This window comes from Lissotriton helveticus, chromosome 3_1 (genome assembly GCF_964261635.1).
Source record: "Lissotriton helveticus chromosome 3_1, aLisHel1.1, whole genome shotgun sequence".
NCBI classification, from domain to species: Eukaryota; Metazoa; Chordata; class Amphibia; order Caudata; family Salamandridae; genus Lissotriton; species Lissotriton helveticus.
The window spans coordinates 10259701-10286908 of record NC_136061.1 but is presented as its reverse complement, the minus strand read 5'-3'; positions in this window follow the sequence as shown (position 1 = coordinate 10286908).

The following is a 27208-nucleotide window of genomic DNA, read 5'->3' as shown; positions in this document are numbered from 1 at the left end:
ATTTCTAAAGTTATATCTTTTTTCAGAGGGCTCCCTTTGTGGATACTTGCCTCCTGTTCTGGAGATCTATCTCTTCATTGAGGAGACCTTCCTCTGGACTGAAACTGTTTTTCTCTGGGAGTGGTTTGCTTATTACCCTCCCACCTCTTTTTTGGAATATTGAGATTATTCTTGATAAACGTTTTTTCAGGATTTTCAGTTAGTTGTGGTTTTAGTGGTTTCCCACCCAAACTATCTCTACCTAGTTCTTCATAGGATTTTTCAATTATTCTGGCAAGTTCAAAAGGTTGTTCTGCTATATCTGTTTCTTTCAATTTTTGGCGTATCGTTGTACTGTCAATTGTCAATTGAACTAATTCTCTATATGCTTTTGTTAATTCTTTTAGTTTAACTAAAAGTTCTTGGTCTGAGATTTTTTCAATGTCGGGGTGTGGTGTGTAGCCGGCTGGAACTGGCCATGTGGCTCCTGGTCTACCTAGTGGACCGAGACTGGTAATGTGATTTTGATGTTTTAGGGCGCCATTAAACCAGAGCTGGTGCTCTTGGTATGTTAGTGGAATTTCAACGTCCTCGAATGGGGCGTATTCCTCTGGAGATTCATCTATTTTGTAGTAGTGAAACTCGCGTGTCACAGCATGTGCTGCTGGAAAGTGTACCCAGGAATAGAATACCTCTGTCTGCCGATATTCATGGGCCTCTACCTCTTGGTGATACTCCATTTTTTATAAGTTTCATAGTTATTGTTTTTCTTATATTGACTGGGATGATTATAGCATCCGGGTCATCTTGCCGGAGACTTGTGTCTTCCGCTAAAAGTTGAGTTGCTAACGCTTCTCTTTCTCTTTCCTCTTCACCTTCTGACATTTTACTGACTGAAAGGTTTTGGTTGCAGAGCAAATTTCAAGGAAAAAAATATTAGGTGCACAATATTTTAGAACACTGTATCCTTCAACGTTGACTAAACCAAACACTAATACATAGGATTCTCATCCTACTAAGTTCTGGCGGATATTAACCTTTCACCCACTCCAGACGTCTATTGGAGTTTTTACGGGAAAAAGGGGTCTGTGTGTAAAGCACGACTGAGTTACTCTAGTATCTAGCGTTAGATTATCGCCTTACCAAACGTTGGGCACCATGTAGTGTAGTTCCTATATTCCCAATAGGCTCTGCGCATTGGAATAACATAAACAATAGTTTAGACCTACGACTGAAGTCGACTAGGTCTCTATTGAATATGTTAGACTTAATTATGAATGCCAGCTAGCTCAGAGGTCACTAGAAACTTTATCGAGTGAACAGGAAGGAGTTAACTTTCCTGAATAGACAAGAAGGGATTAGTTTCTGACAACCGCATAAACATGACAACTTTGCTCCCTCCAGAATGAGGAGTATATCTCCAGAGTCGCAGAAACAATAGACAGCTATTTTACTCAGTCAATCGTGCATGCTTAGTTTCACCAGGAGTGCAGAGAAATAGAGTGACGGGCGTTTTCAATAAAGGTGGTTATTTATTCAGCAGTCTTCTTTCTCATGCAAGAGAAGTGAATTGCCACAATTGCAATACTTGTCATAAAGTAAAGTGCGTACAGTAAAAGGAGTATTATGAAATAATACTGTAAAAGCATGTATATGGTTTCTAAGCCATAAGATACTTAAAACGGATTAAATACATCCAATGATAAATGTTGACTAAACGTGCTCAACTGGTGTTTCTAAGATACGCCTACCCGGTGTACCTAACCTAAGCCTAGTACGTGGGAAGGAGTAAGTGAGATATAGTTTTAGTTAAGATAGTTTTGCCAAGAATCTGAATCAAGAATTCTCTAAGGATCTAATCAGCTCCGTACCTTGGTTTATAGAATGAAGGAGGTCTTGTATCTCTTTCTCAGGACTCGATCTCCCAGCAACCCGCAAGGGTGACTGGAAACACTTGAGCTGGATTTCTTGGCAGGAGAAAAGACAGCGTCTCTCTCAGTGCGCCAATGGGAGGGTCGGCTTCCTTAGGCACTCGTTACAGCAGGGCGTCGGGTAAGTAGAAAGCCGATCTGCTCCAAACCACCATGTGTTTGCTAAGGCAGATGCTGGAATATTTATACCTGGAAGGTGCCGTGTTGGACATAAGACGTCAGTAAGAACTTACAGTTCTTTCTGGACTCCAGGAGTTCTTGGACAAATCAAAACAAAAGCAGGGAGAATTCCCGGGCTGCTGGAGGCTTGGTTTGTTTAAAGAACGCGTTGTACTTTCTAGTAGTCTATGGGAGTAGCCTTGCCGTATTTGGACTGCATTGGCTATGACTAAATATGGATATGATTCTTATGCCTTTATAAGGATATGATTTGTTATAACCACATGAGGGCATAAATCGGGAATATTTAAATAGGGTCCTTGATACGTTCACAACAAGCATCGCCGCTGGAGCTGTTGCTGTCACATCGTAAGGGTGTCGCCGCTGCAGTCCACGCATCGAACCGAGAGTTTCTCGCATCCCCGAGAAGCGTGCTGCATCTGGAAGATCTTCACGTCTTTATTCCTTGGTATCTGAACTTTGCCGCATTTCCCATCGCTGTGACAATGCTTGTCGTGGAAGCGCAACGCAACTTAAGGTACATTGACGCAGAGTGTCGCATCTATGAACTGAACTGAACTAAGCTTAAATCTACCATCTTAAAGTAATAATAGTGTGTATTTTTGTCGTTTATGGTCTTGTGGTAACTCTATATGAAGTCTACTTATTTTTTATATAAACCTTGTGTGGTGTCCATTTATAGTGTTGTCACTGGGTTACTGTGTGTAGTCACAAATGCTTAACTTACAACACCTCTGAAATAAGTCTTGTCTGCTCGTGCCACGCAACCTAGAGGGTGAGCAGGGGTTATTTTGGGTGGGTAATCCCCTTGTCCTGACTAGAGGAGAAGGTCCCTGCTTGTCACAAGTACCTACCTGTGCCATCCAGATACCCCCAAATCTAACAGGGACCCTTACCACAGGGCTGACACTCCTTAGGGCAGATCATGGCAAGCTAGCTGACACGGTCAAAGAACACGGACAATCTATCATGGTCCTTACCCCCAAGGTTGTGGACCACTCGTCTACTATCCATGAGCTACAACAACAGATGATGACGCTCCTAGATCGGGTGGAGGATGCGGAGGGCAGGAACAGACGCAATAATATACACGTTATTGGCCTGCCGGAACGCAGCGAAGGGGATAGGGCAGCAGAGTATATGGAGCAATGGTTCAGAGACCACATAGCACCTGAGGGACTCTCCCCCTACTTCTGTGTTGAAAGGGCCCATAGGATCCCGACTGGACAGCCCAGACCTGGCGTACCGCCCCGCCCTCTGATAGTTAAAATCCTAAATTACAGAGATCGCAATATCCTGCTCCAGAAGGCGAGAGAAAAGTCGATCATACACTTTGAGAACCACCGTATATCATTATACCCCAACTACACGATTTTAGTGCAGAGGCAGAGATCTTCTAATCAAGCCGTAAAGAAAAAACTTCAGAAGGCACAACTCAAATATGCTTTATTATATCCTGCCCAGCTCAAAGTTATTCACGACAAAAAGACTCACTTCTTCGAAAGCCCGGCGAATGCCGAGGAGTGGATGGAAGTAATGTGTATTGGTTCTAGCCAACTCATCCACTCGGACCTTTCTTCACAGGAATCAGGCAGACTTCCCCGGATGCCGCATCGATTCCAGAAGCCCAACAGGAACAACGGAGGCACTGGCCCCTCACGAGAACAACAACGGTACAATCAGGAAGGAGCCATTGCTATCTCCGGAGCCTTCCGGGCAGACCCCAACAAACTCCACACTGATTCAGAGGATAGTACGCTACACTCAGACTCTGAGCATAGCATAACTCTTTTCCCCAAGATCACACTTTAGGCCGCTGATGACATAATTGACAACTGATCGAGGATGTGGTGCTTATTCGATTCAGAAACCTGCCCTGCAATGTTAACCTACCCTATTGGCGTATGCACCGTTATCTGTTATGCATTGTTTGTACTATATTGTTGGGCACAGTGCAGTTTTGGCGCAGCACCAAGTTCCGTTGAGGTTTTGGGAAAAAGGTACTCCTGGCCAGCTCTGATATATTGCCCCACATGTGGGGGAGCCTTACACTATACACCGCAGCATGTCCAGGACTGTTAACACTGCAGGGTATTATAATTTAATGACCTGGAACATACGAGGGTTGGAGGCAATTCAGAAGCGGCATTGCATTCATGCTTATCTCCTAAGGTATAGGACACAGATATCATTCCTCCAGGAATCTCATCTGACTGAGTCTGAAACTCAGAAAATGCGCAAGAAATGGAGGGGACAGATTTACTCTACTAATGGGGCGCCACTATTTGGGTACGTCACGGGGTCCCCTTTCTGAAACTTGACGATATATTCTAGTGAAAGGCACATTAGATGGCTCTTTGGTGGTCATCGGCAGTGTTTACGCCCCCAATTTTGAACAGGAGCGTTTTCTACACTGTTTAGGAACTGCACTAGGGGATTGGGATGGTATCCCTTGGGTGTTGGGAAGGGATTGGAATGCTGTGTTAGATACTGCTCTGGATAGGTCACACCCACCCCTTCATGGTACAAGTGCTAGCAAATTGGCTGAACAATACACAACTTGGGCTATGGGGCGGTCACTCTCTGACACATGGCGATGCCTCTACCCTACCCACAGGGAATATTCTTTTTACTTTTCAGTGCACAGTCTCCACACCAGGATTGATTGATTCCTATGTTCCTGATCCATTACCACCCGGACTCAACAATCCGCTTATTTAGCAAAAATCTTCTCTGCCCATTTCCCCTTGCAGTTCTCACTCAGCTGGGATAAGGTGCCCACCCCTATGCCCACCTGGAGGCTGCATACACAGTTACTAGAAGATGCTCCCTTTCGCACAACACTTTCTGACACTATCACTAACTACTTAGCCGAAAACTGGAACACAGCCTTGTTAGAATTGGGGTCTCTTGTTGGCACAGGTAATTACTTGTGACAAGCAGGGGCCCTCTCCTCTAGTCAGGACAAGGGGATTACCCTCTAAAATAACCCCTGCTCACCCTCTAGGTAGTGTGGCGCGAGCAGACAAGACTTATCTCAGAGCGTTATAGGATAAGCATTTGTGAACACATATACTAACTCAGTGACAACACCACACATGGACTCCACACCAGGGTTTGTATAAAAATAAGTATCTTTGATATAAAGGCTTAGCACAAGACGAAATAACGTCAAAATAGGCCACAATACTGTTAGGAAAGCAGTTCTTGTTTAAAAATGCGTAGTTTTCAGTTCTGTGCGCTTTGTGCTGTCTGTGCGGCTCTCACGGGGACGAAAGGTACTTAGGCAGAGTCAAACAGGCGCCACGGACTCTCGGGTCGGTGTGCACACAACCGCAGTGCGAGGCGTACAGTTACCTTGGATCGATGCGGACAAAGCACTGTGGCAGTTGAGGCGATCCAGGAGTGTTGTCAGGCCTGCTACGGTGCGGACCCCGGCTCTCTGTCGGTGTCTCGTGTGAGGCGTAGAGCGGGGGCCACGGGGAGCGAGGTGGACGGTCCTGACTTTCCGGCGTCCATGTCCGATGCTTTGTGCGCGTCGTACCTTCAGAGCAGGGATGCCGCGTAGTTCCAAGCAGCGCAGTGCAGGGCGAACTGTACGCTGCAAGCGTGCAAGCCGTACTCCGCCCTGCATGCGCTGCGTACTTCAGAAGGCGAGCGGCTGGGACACGGCGAGCTGTGCGGCTCGAAGGGGGAGGGTGAAGCGGTGTGCGGTGCGGCCCGGGTAGCTTATGGTACGAGCTACAGCTCGTAAAGGGAGCCGAAGTCACACGGTTCTGGGCGGCAACGCCACGGGTTCCACGGCAGTCAGGGCTTCGAGGCGCACTTTAGATCGTGGGTCCAGCAGTACGGGAAAAATGGCAATTTCCAGCAGCTCTTTGTGAAGGCGTCGGCAGTCAAATAGTCCTGGGACTCCGTTCACGGGGCAAGCTCACCCACAAGCCCTTGGAGATCTTTGGAAGCACAAGTTGAACAAAGTCTTTTTCAGTCTTTTCCTCTCCTCTCGCAGTAAGGCAACCACTGCAGGCCAATCCCCCAGGTCCGGGACAGTTCTCCTCCTTGCAGCTTTCCCAGTTGTTTCTCGTTGGGCAGAGGTTCTACTTGTTTCAGCAGGATCTAAATTCTTAGGCTCAGGGTCTCAATACTTATAGTGCAATTCTTTTGTTCTTTCAGGCTAGGGGGGCTTTTGCCTAGTTCAGCCCAGTTCTGCAGAACTTTGTTGACAGGATTCTGGCTTCTCCTTTCAGTGTGCAGGGCAGAGACATCAGACGCTCCCCAGGGGGTGGAGCCAGCATTGTTGTGGCAGAGCACAGCCCTATTCAGAGTGCAGGTGCACTCCTCCCACCCATCTGGATGTAATCTTCCTATTCACAACCTGGCAGCCCCAGCCTGTCTCCTGGAATTCCCCAGCCCTGTCACTCACAGAAATCAGACAGCAGATACACATCCTAGCAGAGGCGGGCTGAAAAGGTTAGGCAAGCAAAGACCAACTTTCTAAAAGTGGTATTTGCAAACACAGGATATTAAAATAAACTTTACTAAAAGATGTATTTTATTACTCTGAGTTCAGGCATACTAAACTTGAATTTCTACCATGTTCTCTGAGTCTGTTAGGATCATAGACTGTAACAATTATAACAGCTCATTCTGGCCGATGGAGAACAGGTAGCCTTACAATAGTGAAACACGAAAATGGCTGTAACTCACTATTAGGACATATCTCACACATCAGGGCTTGTCCTACCTTATGCTTACAATGCACCCTGCCCTTGGGCCTACCATAGGGGTGACTAATATGAAGTTAAGGGAAGGTTTAGGGGCTGGCAAGTAGGTGCACTTGCCCAGTCAGCATGACAGCACCAGACTGCAGGCAGGCTCTGCATTGGCAGACCTTAGACACATTTTACTAGGCCGCTTCTGTGGGTGGCACAACCAGTGCTGCAAGCCCACCAGCAGCATTTGTATTTACAAGCCCCGGGCACTCCTGGTGCACTGTACTAGGGATTGACAGTAAATCAAATAAGTCAATCATGGAATTCAAGCAATATAACAACTTTAAACGGAGCACTTGCACTGTGGCACTGGTTGGCAGTGGTACAGTGCTCTGAGCAGCTAACACCAGCATAAACACATGGGGCAACAGGAAAAAAATGGAAGGGAGACACACGCCAATGGTGCCAGGTCTAACCGGCCTCCTCTAATTTAATTGAGTAGGACGCTCTAAAGGTGGTCATTAGGGGTGCTGCGATTGGGCAGTTGGTAGGGGCCAGACAGGAGATACACCAACGCTTAAAGGATATAGAACACCGTTTGGATGTTCTAGAGCGGGAGGCAGTGTCTGATCCGACCAAGCGAAAGGAGTTGCAGGCCTCTCATATAGACCATGCAGACAATTACAGACATTACGGACTATAGACCTTAGAGTATTCCTTCAACGGAAACACACGGAGGCTGATAGGTCTGGAGCGCTGCTGGCCCGTATAATGAGGGATAGACCAGACACTCAAGCGAGAGGAGTTTCAGGCTGCTCATATAGACCATGCAGACACATTAGAGACATTACGGACTAAAGACCTTAGGGTATTCCTTCAATGGAAACACACGAGGCTAATAGGTCTGGAGCGCTGCTGGCCCGTATAGTGAGGGAGAGACCAGATCCACCAACTATAACTAATATTCGTACACCTGATGGACACATGGTTTACACACAAAGTGAAATAAACAATGCCTTTTACAATCACCTTGAAGAGCTTTATGCACCTCCGGCTCCTGTGAAAGACCACTCTATCGAAGAGTTTTTTTTACAACGTCTCCCCTTTCCGGTAGTCTCGGATGCTATGCGAAAAGACATGGATGGCCCAATAACCCAGCAGGAGATCCGAGCCGCGATCAAGTGTCTGAATCGTAACAAAACGCCTGGCCTATACGGACTCTAAATAGGAGTTTTACCACACTTATTTAGAGACCATGGCCCCAACACTGGAATTGGTGTACAAGGTTGCCTTTGAGACAGGTCACCTGCCTACCTCTACTATGCAAGCGCTAGTCACATCGATACCTAAACCCGGTATCACCGAGGTGGCTAACTATAGACCCCTCTCCTTGCTAGCCACGGAATATAAAATTTTCAGTAAGGCTCAGGCCAACCGTATACAACCATTTCTCAGTACACTCATACACAGGGACCAATGCGGGTTCCTGCCGAACCGGAGTACTTCCCTTAATACCAGACGGTTACACTATGTAATGACGGCTACTCCCTCTATGTACCCGTCGGCAGGATGCATAGTGCTGGACCTTAGGCAGACCTTTGACTCGCTCTCTTGGGACTTTATGTTCACAACGCTGCAGCGGTTCGGGTTCTCAGATACGTACCTGAAATGGGTACGCTTATTGTATACATCTCCCACGGCCAGGACACACACTGGCCAGTACATATCAAAACAATACACTAATCACAGGGGTACACGACAAGGGTGCCCGCTATCTCCCCTACTATTCGTGCTGGTACTAGAACCCTTAGCCATAGCTTTGCGAGGCTCAGCGACCAAGCTCGGCATCCCTAGTGATGGAGCGGACCACTTGTTATCCATATATGCGGATGACGTGCTTTTGTTTCTACGGGATCTGACAGCTGATAATGCCCCGCTCCCTGATCTATTGCCCACTTTTGCACGCCTATCAGGCCTAGCTATAAATCCTGAGAAGTCGATAGCCTACTTCATCCGGGAAATACCATGCAACCCTTAACTTACAATTTGGTGACTATGCACTGCCAGTGGCCCCTGACACCTTGAAATATCTAGGTATCCGTGTCTACAGACGGCAGGCAGATCTGATTGAAGGCAACATAGGGCGAGCTATGATGCTATTCGCGCCAGCATGGCCTTCTGGTCCTCTCTACCGTTGTCAGATATGGGGAGAATCGTAATATCATAAATGGTGATGTTTGCTCGCCTTTTATATTATTTCATAAACTTGCCTGTGCTACTCCCACAGTCCATTTTTAACTCCCTAAATACTATACTGGTAAACCTCATCTGGGGCACTGGCCGCAGACGTACAAGCCTGCGGAAACTACAGCTGGGGACACGAAATGGTGGCCTGGGGGTCCCTGACTTCTGAAGTTATTATTATGCCAGTCAACTCCAGTGGCTCTCCTTCTGGATGGCAGGGAGAAGTCTGCAGGAGTTTGGATTTACACCTCAAAGGTTGGACCGGGGCGAACTACACTCTTTATTGTTACCAAAGGCCAGGATTCCTATAGATAGCCCCCCCTCCTAAAAACAGCTTTACACTGCTGGAGGAAGGCACTGTCTTACACCTCTGCGGCGATTCCTTACGCCCCTAAATCCCCATCCTGGGGCTCCCTACACCACAGGGTAGGCTCACAAGGGCCAGGATATGGGATTGGACGGATAGTGGAGTGGAAGATATCAGTGCGTTCCTCGGAGACGGTATTTTACTTGATCATGACTCCTTTGTGAGGGCTAGGGGCGCACCCCCTCGAATATACTTATTGAACGCCACAGTGACACAATACATTAGGAACACATGGGCCCGCAATGGACTGAACCCACTCAGCATGAAGTAGTACAACTCTTATACTATATGGGACCTGGGGGGCATCTGGTGCGGTGGCTGTATGCTGCTGTCCGAGCGCATGCAGCGATCACGCTCACCTCTTTGAGAGCGCAATGGTCCGGGTATACGGATGTTGAACTCACCGATACGGCTTGGAAATGTATGTTAGAACACCCTAGGAAGGTATCACATAACGCGAAACTGAAGTTCATCTAATCAATGATTCTTCATAGATCATACCTTACTCCTAAGAGGATTCATCGCATGTTCCCGGACTCCCCTCAGTGCTGCCTCCACTGCAGAGGCGAAGAGGCAGATTTCCTACATATGTTACGGTCTTGCCCCTGTCTCCAAGCCTACTGGGTTGGTGTGTGCCACACACTAAATACAAATGCAAAAACAACAATTGATGGACAGAATGCAGAACAATGTCATACATTCACCCCAGTACAGAGATCTGGGCCTAAATCCATCGTTTTTTGCACTCCACACCACCCCAGGTCAGACATGGCCATATGCAAATCAGCCTTGACCCTGTGCCTCATGGGAACAGTCCTGCCCGAACTGCCAAGCCATGTCTTTCCTGGACCGGAATCAAGCATCCAAGGACCGGTTTCTGGCTATCAGCCTTCATCAGCCTGGATAGCTTGACTCCAGTGGTGTGGAGAGCATGGGACTCATGTCTGAGCATACCCATCCCACTCGGGGTGACAAATGCAAAAACAACAATTGATGGACAGAATTTATATTATTTATTTATTTTATTTTGGCAATTTTTATAGCGCGCAAATACCCAACGGTGTCTCCGCGCTTTAACTGATCAGCTGATGACAAATAAACAGATCTTAATGTGGAAACAGCCAGGTTTTTACTTGCTTCCTGAAGCTAAGGAGGGTAGGGGCAGTTTTAATAGTAAGTGGAAGTGAGTTCCACGAAGCATCTGTCACCCCAGTTGGCTTTCCTTGTACGTTGGATATTGAGCAGATGAGCTGAAGATTAACGGAGGGTCCTATGTGTTACAAGGGGACGGAAAGCTTGTTTGAGGAACTGGGGGCCAGAATTGTTAATGGCTTTGTTAGCAATACAAAGTGCCTTAAATGTTGTACGGCTTTTGACAGGCAGCCAGTGAAGCTGTTGAATTAACGGAGTGATGGAGGTGAACTTGGGTATGCCCAATAAGATTCTGGCAGAGGCGTTTTGCACCAGTTGAAGCCCATTGAGAACTTTTTCCTGCGCATTGAGCAGGAGTGCGTTGCAATAGTCTGTTCTTGAGAAAATAAGGGCACTGATCAAGGTTTTGCCAGCTGAGATGGGAAGGTAAGGAAGAAGCTTTTTGATCTTTTTTAAGGTGAAGAAAGATGTGGAGACTACCGAGTTGACGTGATGGTAAAAGAGCAGTCTATCATCGAACATAACTCCAAGGTTACGAACTTTAGTAACAGGTTCGGATGGAGGTCCCATCTCAGTGGGCCACCAATGGGGGGACCAGGCAGGTTCGAGCTTCCCAAATGTCATTACCTCTGTTTTTTCAGAGTTTAATTTTAGACAGTTGGGGGACATCCAGGAGCTGATGGCAAGAATTCCCTGTTGAAAGTTCGCGGCAACTGAGAATCCGTCATGATGTATGGAAAGAACCAGCTGGGTGTCGTTGGCGTATGTAGTAAGACAAATGCCGTACGATTTGATCACCCTCGCTAAGTCCGAAACATAGATATTAAACAGGGTCGGACTTAGTGAGGAACCCTGCGGCACTCCACACGGAAGGGAGAAGGTGTGGGAGAGGAAAGGACCTAATTTTACAGCTTGGGAGCGGTTGGCTAGAAAAGAGGCAAGAAGGTCTTTGGCCTTGTGCTGGATGCCGATTGCTGAGACACGGCCTATCAGAGTGGGATGATCGACCGTGTCAAAGGCTGCGGATAGGTCGAGCAGTATTAGAACTGCCGCACCGCCTTTATCCAGCGTCATTCTAATTTCGTCGGCCGCTTTTATTAGGGCTGTCTCGGTTCCATGCGCTTTCCTGAACCCAAACAATGTCATACATTCACCGCAGTACAGAGATCTGGGCCTAAATCCATCATTTTTTTGCACTCCACACCACCCCAGGTCAGACATGGCCATATGCAAATCAGCCTTGACCCTGTGCCTCATGGGAACAGTCCAGCCCGAACTGCCAAGCCATGTCTTTCCCGGACCGGAATCAAACATCCAAGGACCGGTTTCTGGCTATCAGCCTTCATCAGCCTGGATAGCTTGACTCCAGTGGTGTGGAGAGCATGGGACTCACGTCTGAGCATACCCATCCTCTTTGCACATGCACTTCTCACTTTAGTATAACCTGTGCTGCTATACTTTGCTGATAGTCAGGTATCATTGTACCTTTTTAAGGATCTTTATTTGTTTTTTAAATAATGAACTTCTTGGATTGCTGTATTGTACTTTTGTGGTTTGCAAGCTAAACAGAAATAACGTTTGTTATTGATTGATTGATTGACCAGAATGGGCAGTTTCATTATATCGCCTTATAATCCTAACTGACCCAGGGAACATGGTAGAAAAACAAACGTATTATGCCTGAACTCAGAATAATAAAATACATCTTCTAGTAAACTTGGTTTTAACATTCTGTGTTTGAAAACACAGCCTGCCTCTGTTAGGTTGTGTATTGCATGTCTGGTTTGTGAGTGACAGTGGATGAGGTGGTTCCAGGAGTCAGGGTTAATCAGCACTAGGCTGAATAGACCTATCTGCATTGGGAGTGGTCTTGAATAGGGATGTGCCTGCCTTCCAGATGTCCCTGGCTCACACTGACAATGGAAGAAGTTGTACACTGGCAGAATGCACCCAGAAGACACTCTCTGCCTTCAGACACAAAGGATATGTGTGTATAAGATGGGGGGCCCCAGGCCCCAAGTGTGAGACGTTAGCCTGGCATATGATGTCCAATAGTTCTAGTGGGCACCTTGAACCAGTCTGATCCACCCTTATTGATGGTGGTTGTGAAGTCATCCTTATAGAAAGCTATCCTAGTGGTAGCATGGACCAGCAGTCAACAGGCTAAGACTTAAGAGAGTATGTGAAGCTGGTTGTTTTTCCAATTATAATCCCTTGAATACCAAATGAAAGGATACCCCACAAGGTATATATCAAATATATATGTATTTATTCTAAACACAACCCCTCTGCACTCTTTATGAGGGCAAAGGTAAAAGCACAATACAAGTTGCTAAATTAGCATAGGATAAGTTGCACAAATACAGTTTTGCCCTAGGGGCCTCACAAACCATATACTAAAATAGTGGTATACGAACCACGTCAGAAATATAAAGTAGGCCTAGGGCCTAGGGAATCGCTGGGGCTACTCTAAACAAGCAAAGGTTAGGAAGTATGAGGCCCACGGGAGACGCATGCAGTGTCTAAAAACAGCCGCGAGTTACCATTGACTTTCTATGAGAAATGTAGAATTTACAAAGTTACTGTTTAAGGGCACTTCCGATGGAGTAAGAAAAATCCCCTTTAGACTAGGACACTTCGAGAGTCAAGACCCACGGGAGCACCGGGGTACTCGTGTTACCTCACCCAGGGAAGCCGGGTGCTAGGTGCCTTTTGGTGTCGGGTCTCGTCGTAGTTTTCAATGGAGATCTGCAAAGAAGTGCTGCAGGAGACCAGAGGAAAAGTGTCCGGGTGGATCCAAGGGTGGATCGAAGATCTGAAGAGCCTGAAAGCAGAAGGGACAGAGTCTGGGTCACTAGCCAGTGACCAGGAAGGAACCAGGCGATGTTGCGATGATCTCAGGCGAAGAGGTGAAGCTTGTCTCTGCAGCCACAAGGTCCAGGGGGTGTTGAAGACAAACAGGAGCTGGATTCAAGCTGTGCTGCGAAGGATCTAGTTGACTGCTGTGTCGGTATCCGGATTGGGCCCAACAAGCCTTGGAAAACGCAATCCAAGCAGGAGATGAAGATTGGCTTCGGTGCAGACCAGCAAGGTCTGTGGTGCTTCTCCTTTTCAGGGAAGCTGGAGTAAGACTGGAGGAACCAGGAAAACAGTTTAAGTTCAAAGAAAAGTACTCAGGGGGCTCAATAGCCAATGGACTAGGAACCGGGTAGATGCATCGAGCTGAAATGCAAGAGCAGGCCCCACGCGGCACTCGTGGTGTGGGGAGGGCTGAGCTTCAGTGCAATTGGTGCTCGTGTCCGGGGCTTCTCGTACCCCAATGCACAACAACAAGTTACGTCAGGAGTCGATGCAGTTAGCAAAATGTAGGATGTCCTGGAGTTCCGGTCCCACATCTCTTGTGTTGGCTACGGGTCTCAGCTTGACTTGAGTCGTCGAACAGGTTCAGAGATGTCTGGAAATCTGTGTCCTGTGTCGCAGAGTCTTCGAGTTCTGGCGGGAGCCTCGACAATGCAGACTGGCAAGTTACTGGTGGTGCCTGTTTGCACAGGGTGTCTGGAAAATGTATTCTGAATGCAGCCCTCCCTGCCCCAATACACTACAGCCTGTCTGGGGAGATGCTGACACCTCCCTTGATAGGAAATCTATTGTCCAGGGCTCCTCTGCTGGAGTTTCGTCCAGCAGCAGGAGGTCAGACTTGTGTCTGTGGCAGCAGCATCCATTTTGTGATGCTGAGGCTCTGTTTAACTTTAACCGGGTTTACCAGTAACTACATGTCTTCTCCCACTAGAAGGATGGAAGGCTACCCCCGCCACCAGAACTGGTGGGTGGGGTAGTATTCCAAAGTGTTTGACACCTTACAGGACATGTTTTGATAAAGCCAAACCAAAGTTAGCATTAACCGCGAGGATAACAATGCACTTAAGAGCATATAGGGGTCTTTGACCCCAGAATAGCCAGGGACAGGCCCACGAGTGTTTATGATGTAGTGAGTGGGGGCGGCCTGTATAAATCCCTTTTTTTCCCCCTGAGGCTCCTAGTAGTTCAGAATGGCTATATCATAGAACAGCTATAAGGAGATGGTTCTGAAAGCTGAAGATGGGCTCAGATCATGCTAGGGCACCTTCTACCATAAAACCAAGCACTCTGCCTCTAGGATTGATAAGGCCTGCCATAGGAGTGACTTATAGGTGCATATGTGTCTATATATAAGGTAGATATAGGTATACTGTTAGATCTGGCACCTTGGCGTGAGTCTCCCTTCCACTTTTTGCTGATGTGCCTCAAATGTTTTGATGGTGTTCGCTGCTCACGGCACTGCGCCACGGCTAATCCGTGCCGCAGTGTAAGTGCTCCCAATGTAAAGTGTATATGTGATTGACACTGGAATGGATCACCTCCTTCCTCGACGGAAGAACACAAAGAGTCCGCCTACCACCGTACAAGTCAGAGGCCACCAAAGTCATCTGCGGCGTCCCTCAAGGGTCCTCGCTCAGCCCCACCCTCTTCAACGTCTACATGAGCCCCCTCGCGGCCATCGCACGCCAACACAACCTCAACATAATCTCCTACGCTGACGACACCCAGCTGATCCTCTCCCTGACCAACGACCCCGCCACCGCCAGAGCCAACCTGCACGAAGGGATGAGAGACGTAGCCGAATGGATGACGACCAGCCGCCTGAAACTGAACTCAGACAAGACGGAGGTCCTCATCCTGGGCTCCACGCCCTCCGCCTGGGACGACTCCTGGTGGCCCCCCGCCCTGGGCACCGCACCCAAGCCGACGGACCACGCGCGCAACCTGGGCTTCATCCTGGACTCCTCCCTCTCCATGACCGGACAAGTCAACGCCATCTCCTCGTCATGCTTCAACATCCTGCGCATGCTACGTAAGATCTTCCGGTGGATCCCCACCGAGACGAGGAAGACGGTCACCCAGGCCCTCGTCACCCGCCGACTGGACTACGGCAACGCCCTCTACGCCGGAACCACTGCCAAACTCCAGAAGAGACTCCAGCGGATCCAGAACGCCTCGGCGAGACTCATCCTCGACATCCCCCGACGCAGCCACATCTCCGGACACCTGAGAGATCTACACTGGCTCCCGGTCAACAAGAGAATCACCTTCCGTCTCCTCACCCACGCGCACAAAGCCCTACACGACCAAGGCCCGAGCTACCTCAACAACCGGATCAACTTCTACACTCCCAAGCGCCTCCTCAGATCAGCCAACCACGCCCTCGCCGCCGTCCCCCGCATCCGAAGAGCGACAACAGGAGGAAGATCCTTCTCCCACCTGGCCGCCAAGACCTGGAACTCCCTCCCGACCGACCTGCGCCTGACCCAAGACCACCTCGCCTTCAGGAAGAAGCTCAAGACCTGGCTGTTCGAGCAGTAGCGGCACCCCCCCCCCCCCCCAGCGCCTTGAGACCCTACGGGTGAGTAGTGCGCTCTACAAATGACCTGATTGATTGATTGATTGACTTCCATTATTGGCTTATTTGATTTACTGTCTGACCCCAGTAAAGTGCACCAGGAGTGCCAGGGCTTGTAAATACAATTGTTGCTAGTGGGCCTGCAGCCCTGGTTGTGCCACCCACAGAAGCAGCCTTTTAACCGATGTCTAAGGTCTGCCATTGCAGAACCTGCGTGCAGTCTGGTACTGTCATGCTGGCTGGGCAAGTGTACACACTTGCCAGCCTCTCAACCTTCCCTTTACTTCATGTGTGTCACCCCTATGGTAGGCCCAAGGGCAGGGTGCATTGTAAGCATAAGGTAGGACAGTCCCTGATGTGTGTAGCATGTCCTAATAGTGAATTACAGTCATTTTCGTATTTCACTATTGTAAGGCTACCTGTTCTCTTAGGCCAAGATGGGCTGCTGGAATTATTACACCCTATAACCCCAGCAGGCTCAGGGAACATGGTAGAAGGTCAAATTTAGTATGCCTGAAATCAGAATAATAAAATACTTCTTTTAGCAAAGTTTATTGTAATATCCTGGCTTTGCAAATGCTACTTTTAGAAAGTTAGCCTTTGCTTGCCTAACCATTTCTGCCCGCCTCTGCAAGGATATGTATCTGCTGTCGGGGTTTTGTGAGTGACAGAGCTGGGGATGACAGGTGGTGAATAGAGGGATCACACCAAGGTGGGTGGTGGCAGTGCCCCTTGACTCTGAATAGGGCTGTGCTCTGCCACCACAATGCTGGCTCCCCCTCCTGGGGAGCGACTGACGACTCTGCCCAACACCTAGCCCAGGAAGAGGGAAGACTGTCAATAAAGTACTCCTGGCTGTACTTGTCATCTGAATGCTGGCTCCATCTCCTGTGGAGCGTCTGCTGTCCCTGCCCTGCTCCCTCAAAACAGAAACCCGAGTTGCCAAAACAAAGTGCTCAGAGACTGAAAGAAACTCTGCACAGGCCCCCCTGGCCTGAGAAGACAAAATAAATACTGTATAAAAGAAGGAGCCCTGCTCCCAAAAAGTCAGATCCTGTCAGCCCAAAGAAGAATCTCTATCGAAGGAAGAAGAAGGACCTTGCTGCTGAAGAACACGAGAAGAAACCTGCAAGGACCCCTGACCTTCTTTCTGCTCCCCTGAGGCCTATGACGATCTCCAAGGACCTGCTGCTGAGCTAATCCCCTCTGCAAACCGGTGCCTGGCCGGACCCGCCTTGAGCCCCCACCGCTCCCTCCAGGAGCCATGACCTGCTCGGCCGGATCGCCCTGCACCCTGTCCTTGCCCTGGCAACCTGTGCCTGGCCGCTCCCGCCTTGAGCCCACCGCCGCTCCTCCCCGGAGCCGTGACCTGCTCGGCCGGATCACCCCGCACCTTGCCCCTGACCAGGCAACCTGTGCCCGGCCGCCCCCGCCTTGAGCCTGCCGCCGCTCTTCCCCGGAGCCGGGCCTGCTCGGCTGGACCCCCCCGCACTGTGCCGCACTCTTGCCATGGAGCTCTGCTCCATTTGCAGCCCCCACCACAGGAATCGAGGCGTAGATCTCCCAGAGGCGTCTCTCATTGCCTCTCCTCGCCTTTCCTTAGTGGCCCCCACCTCTGGAAAAGACAGGCACAGGGAAGCGTCTCTCATCGCCTCTCCTTGCCGCTCCTCAGCAGCCCCCACCTCTTGAAAAGGCAGGCCCTGGGTTTCACCGAGGCTTCTCTCATCGCCTCTCCTTGCCGGCTCCTCAGCTCAGCCCCCACCGCGGGAATCTTAAACCGGACATCTCGAGGCCCCTGACGTCGCCTCTCCCACCAGCCGGCTCACAATTCACGCCGCATCTTTTCTGAGGCTGGCGCGCCTCGCTCCTCTTTCCGGACACAGGTTCCGCAATGTTTTCTTTCCCTTCATGCGCACCGCAGAGACTTGGGCACCTCGCCTCTTTACGGACACAGGGTCCGCAATGTTTTCTTTCCCTGAAGGAGCTAACGCTACGAGGGTCGTGTCCCTCCGTGTGAAGCACCCAGGATACCCCAACAAACACTGGTAAAACCAACAAGAGAACCCTTATGATTAACGAAGCACTGTGGCCAGATAATGGTAGCGTTATTTGTCTTGTGATAGTTACTGAAGTACATACTATATCTTTTACATAAAGTACCCGTATTTTTGATACAACTTCACAGCCTGGTGTCCATTTGTGGTGGGTTGATATTCTTCCTGAGTATGATCATAAATGCTTAACCAATTTAGCACCCCGAAGTTTAGCCTTGTCTGCTCGCGCCACACTACCTAAAAGGGTAACAGGGGTTATTCTGAGGAGTAGGTCCCTTGCCCTGACTAGAGGAGAGGGTCCCTGCTTGTCACAAGTGTACACCTGTGTCAACCAGAGACCCCCAATTCCAACATATACTATATCTAAGTAAGGGTTGATTACACCACCTTACCTAGGCTGTGTGAACAGACCTGTGGTGTAGGTTTGGAGGGGCAGTCAAGGGTGGTATAATACATGCTGCAACCCCTGGTAGGCCTTGGATGCACCTATGCCCTGGGGACCTATGGTACACTATACAGAGGCTCACAAAGGTGACCCAATAACCAATCTGGTATGTGCCTAAAGTAAATGGAGTCCATGTTATAGAGAAAGCATATAGTCTGGGGCCCTGGATTGCAGTATCCCAGGCCAACTAAATTGAAAACCAGCAAAACACTAGGCAAAATGTGGGGGTAACCATATAGTCAGATATCCACCTTCCTACACACACACCGCCAAACAAAAGGAGATAAGGCTATCCTTGTCCAGGTAAGCCTATACTACCTGATTGGACAATATAAGGAAGTACCTACACTAGCATGGTTATCCCCTGTCTCATGGTCCACTAAGCAATCCCTCACCCTAGGGGTATCAGAGGGTCTCCACCATAGGGAGTCTCTACCTGTGGTGTGTTTGGCAAAGTAAAAGGCTGGTGCTGGGATGGAGTACTGAAGTGAGGCCCTAATAAGGTTGGGCACAGCTTCCTCCAATCACTATCCACCATGCATGCCTTTCTTTCCATGACTGAGTTGCACTGTGCTCTCAGGGTCTGCCTCTGGCTACCTACAGCTGGAGGCTGGGTCCCTTTGGTTGGTCTACTGGAGGGACAGGTCAGGTTTGGGGCCACTGGGTCCCAGGTTTGCCTGTGCCCAACAGAGTCCATCTGGGAGAGGTTCCTACCCAAGGGTAAGGGAGGTCCCTCAGAGGTTTGAGGAATTTTCTCCTGGCTAGGGCTACTAGACTGGGTGCCCCTAATCTGCTGATGGGGGGGTTCCTCTGCACAGAGGGGTCCTTTGGGGTCCACTGGTCTCCCTGACCTCTACAGCCCTGGGCTGACTGAGGCAGGGTAGAGAGGGACAGGTTACCTGCTCCAGACTGGGTACCACCTTGGAAGGGTCCATTGACATCAGGGTCTCTGCCAGGCCTGGCCTGACTACCTCTGGGGCAGTTCCTTCACAAGGGGTAGGGTCAGTTCCCTGAGGAGGCTGACCCTCACCTAATGTCTGGTGGGAGGGAGACTTTTCTTCCTCTCCAATGCTCTCTGTCTGAGTGGAGTGATCCATAGTTTCAGGCTTCACAACACAAAAATCGGTTTGGGTTTGGGCTGTGACCATCACAGCCCTACTAACCTTTTCAGGAAGGCCTATCATTTTGGAATGGGCCTGTTGCTCTACCTCAGCCCAGGCTGAGATCTCCTGATCATTGCCCAGTAAGCAATCTACAGGCAAGTTTGTAGACACTGCCACTCTCTTTGGGCCAGTGACACCTCCCCAGCTGAGATTTACTACTGCCATGGAATGATCTGTCTTAACTCCATCAATATTGACCACCTGGTAGCTAAACCCAGGTAACAGTTGTTCTGAGGGACTAGTTTCTCAGTCACCTTGGTGATACTAGCCCCTGTGTCCCTATAGGCCACAACTGTTTGACCATTGACGTGGGGCTCCTGTCTGTACCTGCCCAGGGTGTTGGGACAAGCAGTGACGTTGGCAAACCCCATGCCACCATCACAGACAAGAGTTGCTATAGTAGGGGACCTGGTTAGGTCAGAGTCCACCTGAGTTCCCCAAGTCAACCCAACCAAATTTGGGGGGCACTCCCACCACCTGGGGGATTACTACTAGCAGTAACAGGAGGTGTTGGAGTATTGCTTGGAGGAATACTTTCCTTATTGCTGGCCTTTGGGCAACTGCTGTCAGTTTTCCAGTGGCCAGGTTGCTTCCATATATGGCAATAAGGTTTCTTAACAGTAGAGGAAGGATTTTGGGACCCACCCCCTCAGAGCATTTTTGGGGCCCTGTTGTGGATTTATCTTTTGATTTATCCCCACCTTTCTCTTGTGGTTTGGTAGAATCTTTCTTCTGGTCACCACCCTGATTTTTAGGCCTAACCCTGTTTCTAAACCATTTGTCTGCCTTCTTACCCAATTCTTGGGGAGAGGTCAGATCAGAGTCCACAAGGTGCTGGTGTAGAATCTGGTTTTGACAATTATTAAGGATCTGATCCCTCATAATCAAATTATACAATCCTGTATAGTCTTGTACTTTGTTGCCCAGTAACCATCCCTCCACAGCTTTAGTAGCACAGTCTACAAAATCAGTCCAGTCCTGAGTCTGTGTCTTCTGGGTCTCTCTGAACAGCAACCTATACTGCTCAGAGGTTAAGCCAAACCCATCTATCAGAGCACTCTTCAGAACTGTGTACTTGTCAGCATCATCTTCTCTGTCAGTGAGGAGCTTATATCTACCTTTGTCTACAAAGGAGAGCCATACAATTGCTGCGCACTGCTCCTTGGGGACCTTCTGTACTTTGTAGGCCCTTTCCAAAGCAGTGATCCACGTGTGGATGTCATCCCCTGCCTGATAGGGGGGCACAATTTTGTTCAGGTTTCTATGGTCATGAGACCTTTCCCTTTCTCTAGGAATTATGCTGCCACCAGTGGGCTCTATCCCACACAATTGTATCTCTCTTTAAAGAGCCAGGGTCACTTTGACAAGGGCAATTTTTTGCCTCTTGATCCTAAGCTTGGATTTCTTCATCCTATCCTTATGCTCTCTTCTCTGAGATGAAGACATTCTCCTCAGAGCTGAGGCATTGGACCCTACTGATGAGTCAGAATGTCCAGATTTACTGGAAAGTTACCTGTGTCTTCTGTGCTCACCATTAGGCCTACTCGGTGGTCTGGATTGGATCCTTCCTTCTCCAGTCCCATGTAGTCCTAAGTTAACCGGGTTCAGTTCATTTACCTCTACCTGGTTCACCTCATCTTCTTCAGAGTCCAATGGGCGTGGCCCACTAGGATCCTCTTCAGTAGAAGGGTGGCCCCCCTCTCTATTACCTTGGTTACCTGTGTCTGATGCATTCGCTACATCATGAGCCACTAGGATATCCACTAGGTGGTTAAAGGTTGGACTCTGTCCTCGTCTCAGTCTTCTGACTGAATACAGACTTCTCAGTTCTTGAAAAGTAAATGTGTCATATTTAGAAGGCACCCTAAGGTTGTCTTCTGGCAGAAACCCACTAGGCCCTGCTTCCAAGGACATTTCTAGTGAGATGTGGTGTGTGCACCTACCTACACTACTTGTTTCCTTCTAGAATCTCTCTAGGAGTTGTAGTCAGGGTGTGTTAAGCCCTTACCACCTACTACTGCTAAGTTCAGTAGAATTTATGTATTATAAGAACTTGATTTATATGTACCTACAGGTACCTTAATGTGATCTTTCAAATGATAGCTCAAGATTATATGGTAAAACAACAGCAAGCTCTTATCCCATCCGCTGCACACCAATGTGAGAAGTTAGCTTGGCATATGATGTCCACTAGTTCTAGTGGGCACCTTGCACCAGTCTAATCGACCTTTATTGATGGTGGTTGTAAAGTCATCCTTATAGAAAGCTATCCTAGTGGTAGCATGGACCAGCAGTCAACAGGCTAAGACTTCAGAGAGTATGTGAAGCTGGTTGTTTTTCCAATTATAATCCCTTGAATACCAAATGAAAGGATACCACACAAGGTATATATCAAATATATAAGTATCTATTCTAAACACAACCCCTCTGCACTCTTTATGAGGTCAGAGGTAAAAGCACAATACAAGTTGCTAAATTAGCATACGATAAGCTGCACAAATACAGTTTTGCCCTAGGGGCCTCACAAACCATATACTAAAATAGTGGTATAAGAACCCCGTCAGAACAGAAAGTAGGCTTAGGGCCTAGGGAATCGCTGGGGCTACTCTAAACAACCAAAGGTTAGGATGTAGGAGGCCCACAGGAGATGCGTGCAGTGTCTAAACACAGCCGCGAGTTACCATTGACTTTCTATGGGAAATATAGAAGTTACAAAGTTACTGTTTAAGCGCACTTCCGGATGGACTACGACAAAACCCTTTTAGACTAGGACACTTTGAGATTCAAGACCCATGGGAGCACAGGAGTACTCCTGTTACCTCACCCAGGGAACACGGGTGCATAGGTGCCTTTTGGTGTCGGGTCTCGTCGTCGTTTTCAATGGAGATCTGCAAAGAAGTGCTGCAGGCGACCAGAGGAAAAGTGTCCGGGTGCATCCAAGGGTGGATCGAAGATCTGAATAGCCTGAAAGCAGAAGGGACAGAGTCTTGGTCACTAGCCAGTGACCAGGAAGGAACCCGGAAGGAACCAGGCGATGTCGTGATGATCTAGGTGAAGAGGTGAAGCTTGTCTCTGGAGCCACGACGTCCAGGAGGTGTCGACGACAACCAGGAGCTGGATTCGAGCTGTCTTACAAAGGATCTAGTTGACTGAGGTGTCGGTATTTGAATTGGATCCTACAAGCCTTGGCAAACGCAATCCATGCTGGAGATGAAGATTGGCTTCGGTGCAGACCAGCAAGGTCTGTGGGGCTTCTCCTTTGCAGGGTAGCTGGAGCAAGCAGTGAGCAACCAGGAAAGCAGTTTAAGTTCAAAGAAAAGTCTTCAGGGGGCTCACTAGCCAACGGACAAGGAACTGGGAAGACGCATCAAGCTGAAATGCAAGAGCAGGCCCCACGCGGCACTCGTGGAGTGTGGAGGGCTGAGCTTCGGTGCAATTGGTGCTCAGGTCTGGGCTTCTCGAACCCCAATGCACAACTGCGAGTTACCTCAGGAGTCAATGTAGTTAGCAAAATGCAGGATGTCCAGGAGTTCCGGTCCCACGTCTCTTGTGTCCGCTATGGGTCTCAGCTTAGCTGGAGTTGTTGAGCACGGTCAAAGATGTATGGAAGTCTGTGTCCTGTGTTGCAGAGTGTTCGAGTTCCGGCGGAAGCCTCCACAATGCAGACCTGTATGTTACTGGTGGTGCCTGTTTGCACAAGGTGGTCACTCCTTGACCACAAGGGAGATGTCTTCCGTCTTCCAGTCGAAATGGAACGTCGAAGGTCCAAGATTTGTGTTTCAAAGTTTCGTCCAGGGTAATCTAAAGTCCTAGGGACACAGCTCCTATACTTATACCAAGTTAAGGGATGGGATTACCTGGGAGGTCCCTCCTATGGGTGGACCTGAAAAGGGAGTGGTTACACCCCATTCCCTTTGTCCAATTTCGTGCCAGAGCGGGGCTGGAGTGCCCCAGCAACTGGTTTGAACCGGGCTATGCATGCAGCACCTTGTGTGCCCCATGCAGTGTCTGGAAAATACATTCTGAATGCAGCCCTCCCTGCCCCAATACACTACAGCCTGTCTGGGGAGGTGCTGGCACCTCCCTTGACAGGAAACCTACTGTCCAGGCCTCCCCTGCCGGAGTTTCGTCCAGCAGCAGGAGGTCAGACTCGTGTCTGTGGCAGCAGCATCCATTTTGTGACGCTGAGGCTCTATTTAACTTTAACCGGGTTTACGAGTAACTACATGTCTTCTCCCTCTAGAAGAGTGGAAGGCTACCCCCGCCACCAGAACTGGTGGGGGGGTAGTAGTATTTCAAAGTGTTTGACACCTTACACAAGATGTTTTGATAAAGCCAAACCAAAGTTAGCATTAACCGCGAGGATTTTAATGCATTGAAGAGTATATGGTATGGCTATATCATAGAACAGCTATAAGGAGATGGTTCCGAAAGCTGAAGAGGGGCTCAGATCATACTAGGGCACCTTCTCACATAAAACCAAGCACTCTGCCTCTAGGATTGATAAGGCCTGCCATAGGAGTGACTTATAGGTGCATATGTGTCTATATATAAGGTAGATATAGGTATACTATATCTAAGTAAGGGTTGATTACACCACCTTACCCAGGCTGTGTGAAGAGACCTGTGGTGTCAGTTTGGAGGGGCAGTCAGGGGTGGCATAATACATGCTGCAGCCCCTGGTAGGCCTTGGAGGCACCTATGCCCTGGGTACCGATGGTACACTATACAGGGGCTCACAAAGGTGACCCAGTAACCAATCTGGTATGTACCTAAAGTACATGGAGTCCATTTTATAGAGAAAGCATATAGTCTGGGGCCCTGGATAGCAGGGTCCCAGGCCAACTAAGTCGAAAACGAGCAAAACACTAGGCAAAAAGTGGGGTTAACCATATAGTCAGATATCCACCTTCCTACATCAAGCCCCAGAACTTTAGATCAATTATGGGAATCAAGACAACCCTTTGCCAAAGGAGTAGAAACAAGGAAGCTGAAGGAAGAGACCACTGCTGTGCTGTGTTGTTGGGGTTGGGCTGCAGTAATTACTTTATTGCCAAGGAAAGGAGAAATTGAACTTTGTGAGTACTTTTACTATCTTGAGTAACATCTCCAAGGGCTTGTAGCTGAGTTTGCCTCCTGTTCTGAAGTCTCAGGGTCACAAAGACTTCACCACCAGCTGCCCATGAATGTCCTTGCTGGGAATACTACTTTCAGAGAGGTGCCTACTGTTGTTTGGGCCCTCTGAGAAGGCTGTGTGTCATTGGGAGCGTGACGCAACATGGAGAAGCGTGTCACCGCCACAGCAGTTGCCGTCGCATTGCCAAAGAAACCTGCTGCTGCCGCAGCTGCTCGCCATCTCATCACTGATGAAGCGTGCTGTATCACAGAAGAGGCGTGTCGCTGCTGCAGAGGTCGCCATCGCATCACCGGAGAAGCGTGTTGTAGGACCTGTCATGGCTCAGAAGTTACAGAGTTCACTGCACGGCCGTGGGGCGTACACGCATCGTATCCAACATTGTCGCATTGCATCAAGGACACCATTTTGTTGCATCGCACCGGATCGTCCATTTGTAGTGTTTTCACTGCATTACTATATGTGTTCACAAATGCTTTTCACACTGCTTCTGAGCTAAACGTGTCTGCTCATGCCAAGCTACCAAGGGGGTGTAGCCCCTTATCTTGATTAAAAACAAGTGTCCCTATTTGATTAAAGGTACTGTTAGAAATGGGATTTCTGGTTGGCTAAGGCTTGCGCCAAAGCCAGGCAAAAACCACCACTCTAGTCAGGGCAAGGGAGTTACACGCCAAAGATAACCCCTGCTCACCCTCTAGGTAACGTGACACGAGCAGTAAGGCTAATCTCGGAGGCAATGTAGGTTAAGTATTTGCGCACGTACCCAGCAACAACATCCAAGGCCCACCACAAAGGAAACTCCACACAAGGTTATATATAAAAATAGCCTTTGTATTATACCAATTACATTAGATAATAAACACACACTTTACAATGTGCCATAGGCACGGGCAGAATTTACAGGGGATTATGTACATGGGACAGGGACACATGGACCACTGTCAGGAATAAGCACTTTTAGTACTAGCACTTGCTAGAATTATCACTTTGTAGGAATAACACTTAGAACATAGAACATATAATAACTGTAGCACCAAATAGCAAATGTAACCACTGGTAAAAGGTAAGTACCACCTACGCAAACCTAACCACCTTAGGAAAATATCACGCAGGGAACCATGAACTCACTAGTATAACTATACTAGGAAAACCAACCTCCAAAGCATCAAAATACATTTAGGGGTATGGGCAAGAAGCTTCACACATGATGCATAAAAACACATTCAGAGGTGTCAGAACACAGGGTGCGCAAAACATACTACACACAGTACATTTCCTAATACCCAAGACACAATGGAAAGCAAAATGTTTAGGGGTGAACCTGCCAGAAGGGCCAAGTCCAACACAACCACCTTCCAGCCAAAACGCAGGGTAGACCAATCACCACCATGATGGGCTTCCCTGCTTGGGGCGATAGAACACGGACGCGGGCCCGCAACTGCAAGGACACCCTCCTGTTCTACGCCACGGTGAACCCATGGGGTTCCTTCTAAAAACACTGTCTGGAACAACTGGGCTACCCCACTGGTACTCCCAAGCTGTCCGCGGTCAGGACCAGGCCCTAGGCCACCCAGGTGCCACTGGTCCTTGCCTATTCGCAGAGTGGGGGGTAGGGACCCCTGGTACATAGTAGCCATTCTCCACTCTTTCTGTCTGTAGGACAGGGCTAGACTGCCACTTGGTCTCCAGCCTAGGGTCTACACCCTCAGGCGGACCAGGAGTCACAGGGGAGGCTCTCCTCCCCCTACCTCTCCTTCTAGGGTTCCTCCACCTCCTGTGAGGGGTAGGCTTAGAACACCACTCTCCCAACCTAGGGTTAAACCCCTCAGGTCGCACCGGGGTCAGAGGCGGGCTCTCCCACCCTCTGCACCACCTTCCAGAGTTCTGCACACTCCCAACTGGAGTGGTACCCCTGGAAGATGAACCGGTCAAGACGCTGGTTACAGATGTCCTACCCTTCAGGTCAGGTGGATCCTGAGCCTGGCTTCCCAACCTCTGGTCTAAAACCTTTGGTGGAATAATTGCCTGGCACTCCATGACTTCTGGGGATTTACACACCATCCCCCTGAGGCTAACACATGACTCATATGTTGTGTGACCGTCTGTCTGGCGCAGATCTCCCGTCCCCTGTCCACCTGACAGTGCGGGAAGATCCCCCAGAACAGAAGTGGTGTCACCATGGGCACTACACGGGAACTTAGCCCAACTGGGTAGTCCCTGACCCACTTGTTCTTCCACTGGGGAACACATCCTCTATTCACTCCTCACTTCGGACTCCTGTGCCCTCCCAACTGGAGTGGCACTGCCGGACACTAGAACCCCTGGAGCTCTAGTTACAGATGGTCCAGGTTCTCGAGACAGTAGGAGATCCTCCTCAAATGAACTAACAGGACAGTCTAGGTCCCCAACC